We start from the raw sequence: 4669 nt of genomic DNA on the forward strand, positions 1-4669 counted from the left end.
ACCCTGGACAAGTCGCCACCTCATCACAGGTCCAACACAGTGTGAAGAAAAAATATTTAAAACAAGTTTTAGTTAGTTTTGAAACCTTTTTTTTTTTTTTTTAAGATGTGTTGCGAAGCCTATATGTTTACTAAGTTGTGGGTGCAATAGGCTCATATTTATTAGGTATTGATGAGTAATATACCAGATAAATATGTATTTTATGGGAGTCAAGTGGTGAAAAGTGTTCTACACACCTTACAATAGAGGGGACGCTATAATCCATCCATCCATTTTCTACCACTTGTCCTTTTCGGGGTTGCGGCAGCGACGGGGTGCTGGAGCCTATCTCAGCTGCATTCGGGCGGAAGGCGGGGTGCACCCTGGACAAGTCGCCACTTCATCGCAGGGCCAACACACTGTGAAGAAAAAATATTAAAAACAAGTTTACACAGTTAGTTTTAAAACGTTTTTTTTTTTTAAGATGTGTAGCGAAGCCTATATGTTTACTAAGTTGTGGGTGCAATAGGCTCATATTTATTAGGTATTGATGAGTAATATAGCAGATAAATATGTCTTTTATGGAAGTCTAGTGGCGAAAAGTGTTCTACATGCCTTACAATAGAAGGGACGCTTTAATCCATCCATCCATTTTCTACCGCTTGTCCCTTTTGGGGTCGCGGGGGGGTGCTGGAGCCTATCTCAGCTGCATTCGGGCGGAAGGCGGGGTGCACCTTGGACAAGTCGCCACCTCATCGCAGGGCCAACACAGTGTGAAGAAAAAATATTTAAAACAAATTTTACAGTTAGTTTTAAAACTTTTTTTTTTTAGATGTGTAGCGAAGCCTATATGTTTTGGGTGCAATAGGCTCATATTTATTAGGTATTGATGAGTAATATAGCAGATAAATATGTCTTTTATGGAAGTCTAGTGGCGAAAAGTGTTCTACACGCCTTACAATAGAGGGGACGCTATAATCCATCCATCCATTTTCTACCGCTTGTCCCTTTCGGGATCGTGGAGGGGGCGCTGGAGCCTATCTCAGCTGCATTCGGGCGGGAGGCGGGGTGCACCCTGGACAAGTCGCCGCCTCATCGCAGGGCCAACACAGTGTGAAGAAAAAATATTTAAAACAATTAACAACAGTTAGTTTTGAAACTTTTTTTTTTTTACAAACAATGTACTAATATGATCCACTTCAAGAAACTCTCCAAATTTAAGGTTTTTACAAAGTACAAAGAAGAAGAACCATGATAAACATTCTGAATTTATTTCATCCATCCATTCATTTTCAAAATAATCTTACTTATCTCACCATATGAAATATAACTTACTTCACCGAGTATTATTTATTTATCTATTTATTTGTATTGTGATTACTTATGGAGTAAATTTTGAATAAATTGAGGACAGGAAGTGAACAAAAGTGTTAGCAACTGTTATGTAAAAGAAAAGGGGTAGGATTAAATCAGCTCTGCTTCTTCCTACTCCTTTTTGAACATGTTTGAAAAGAGAAACTGGAAATTGTGATGTGTCATGTTGTATGCTTGCATGTTCCAAATAAACTCAAACTCAACTCAACTCAACAGTCAAGTGCACTTTCAACAACAAGGAAAGAAAACAAAAGCAAATACAGAGAGTATTAAATATGAATAAATAATTATGATAAAATATATATATATTAAAAAAAAGACAAAAAGGGCGACCTAAATCACTTTAAATGTTTTTAACAAATATATCAATTTAAGGGCTTTTGTACTCCTAATCATTGTCCAAAATTTGATTGATAATTGATAAGCCAATTAGAAAATCTAGGTCTTACTTTCATAAATCGACATTTTTTTGCCTAGAGCATAATAATGTTGACAAACATTTCTATGTTACAGTCATTTATAAAAATACCAAATTGTATCTCTTGTATAGAGAATGGGGACATTTCCACACCCTTGTTTCTCAGCCAATCTCTCATCTCCTCCCAAAACACATGTACACTCTCACACACACACACACACACACACACACACGTACACTTTCACACAAACTCATGTACACTCTCACACACACACACATGTACACTCTCACACACACACACACACACACATGTACACTTTCACACAAACTCATGTACACTCTCACACACACACACATGTACACTTTCACACAAACACATGTACACTCTCACACACACACACACACACACATGTACACTCTCACACACACACACACACACACACATGTACACTCACACACACACACACACACATGTACACTTTCACACAAACACATGTACACTCTCACACACACACACACACACACATGTACACTCTCACACACACACACACACATGTACACTCACACACACACACACACACACGTACACTTTCACACAAACTCATGTACACTCTCACACACACACACACATGTACACTTTCACACAAACACATGTACACTCTCACACACACACACACACACACACACACACACACACACACACACACACACACACACACACACACATGTACACTCTCACACAAACACATGTACACTCTCACACACACATGTACACTCTCACACACACACACAAGTACACTCTCACACACACACATGTACACTTTCACACAAACACATGTACACTCTCACACACACATGTACACTCTCACACACACACACACACACACACACGCACACACACACACACGTACAGTATCACACATACACACACACACGTACACTCACATTCCACTAACAGATGATTGACATCCTCTACAGCTCCACATATACAACAGCCATCAACCTCCATGTTCAATTTAAGTTTCAAAAAATCCTTTGAAGGGTATACACTATATTGCCAAAAGTATTTGGCCACCCATCCAAATGATGAGAATCAGGTGTATCAAATCAAACACTTAGGCATGGAGACTGTTTCTACAAACATTTGTGAAAAAATTGGGCCGCTCTCAGTGATTTCCAGCGTGGAACTGTCATAGGATGCCACCTGTGCAACAAATCCGGTCGTGAAATTTTCTCGCTCCTAATTATTCCAAAATCAACTTTTCTATAAGAAAAGGGAAGAGTTTGGGGAACAACAGCAACTCAGCCACCAGGTGGTAGGCCACGTAAACTGACAGAGAGGTCAGCATAGTGCAGGGGTCAGCAACCCGCGGCTCCGGAGCCGCATACATGCGGCTCTTTGATCACTCTGATGCGGCTCAGCTGCATACTTGCCGCCCCCCCCCCCCAGATTTTTCCGGGAGGTTTCCGGATTTCAGTGCCTCTCCCGGAAATCTCCCGGGGCAAACATTCTCAGATTTTCACCCGGACAACAATATTGAGGGCGTGGCGTGATGGCACTGCCTTTAACGTCCTCTACAACATGTCGTCGCGTCCGCTTTTACACCATGCTATCTACGTGCCGGCCCGGTCACATGTAGTATGCGGCCTCTGCATACACACGTAAGTGACTGCAAGGCATACTTGGTCAACAGCTATACACATTACACTGAGAGTTGTGATATAATCAACTTTAACACTCTTACTAATATGCGCCACACTGTGAACCCACACCAAACATGAATGACAAACACATTTCGGGAGAACATCCGCACCGCAACACAACATAAACACAACAGAACAAATACCCAGAATACCATGCAGCCCTAACTCTTCCAGGCTACATTATACACCCCCGCTACCACCAAACCCCAACCCCGCCCACCTCAACCAACGCACGGAGGTGGGTTGGTCGTAGCGGGGGTGTATAATGTAGCCCGGAAGAGTTAGGGCTGCATGGGATTCTGGGTATTTGTTCTGTTGTGTTTATGTTGTGTTACGGTGCGAAATGTGTTTGTCATTCTTGTTTGGTGAGGGTTCACAGTGTGGCGCATATTAGTAAGAGTGTTAAAGTTGTTTAAACGGCCACCCTCAGTGTGACCTGTATGGCTGTTGAACAAGTATGCCTTGCAGTCACTCATGTGTCTGCAGAAGCCGCATACAACATGTGACTGAGCTGGCACGCTGTTTGTACAGGTTGTAGAGGGCGGTAAAGACAGTGCCATCATAGCACGCCCTTATTATTGTTGTTTGGGGGAAAATCAGCAGACATTCGAGAGAATAGTTGCTCTGAAATTCGGGAGTCTCCCGGAAAAATTGGGAGGGTTGGCAAGTGTGATGCTGTCAAGCGGCATTCATATAAAACTCGCGGGCAGCACTAACATTCCATTTTCAAATTAAGGTGTGGGCCGCGTGTCTGAGACACCTGGTTTATACACAGCACAAAGCAAAAAAAAACTTTGTATGCAGTGTTATTTCATTTTAAATTTCAAATGAGTTTTGTGGCTCCCATTGTTTTCTTTATTTTGTGAAACGGGTCAAAATGGCTCTTTGAGTGGTAAAGGTTGCCGACCCCTGGCATAGTGCAACGACTTTCTGCACAGTCAGTTGCTACAGAGCTCCAAACTTCATGTGACCTTCCAATTAGCCCACGTACAGTACGCAGAGAGCTTCATGGAATGGGTTTCCATGGCCGAGCAGCTGCATCTAAGCCATACGTCACCAAGTCCAATGCAAAGCGTGGGATGCAGTGGTGTAAAGCACGTCGCCACTGGACTCTAGAGCAGTGGAGACGCCTTCTCTGGACTGATGAATCACACTTTTCCATCTGGCAATCTGATGGACCAGTCTGGGTTTGGA

Source organism: Nerophis lumbriciformis, linkage group LG36 (assembly GCF_033978685.3).
Source record: "Nerophis lumbriciformis linkage group LG36, RoL_Nlum_v2.1, whole genome shotgun sequence".
Taxonomy (NCBI): domain Eukaryota; kingdom Metazoa; phylum Chordata; class Actinopteri; order Syngnathiformes; family Syngnathidae; genus Nerophis; species Nerophis lumbriciformis.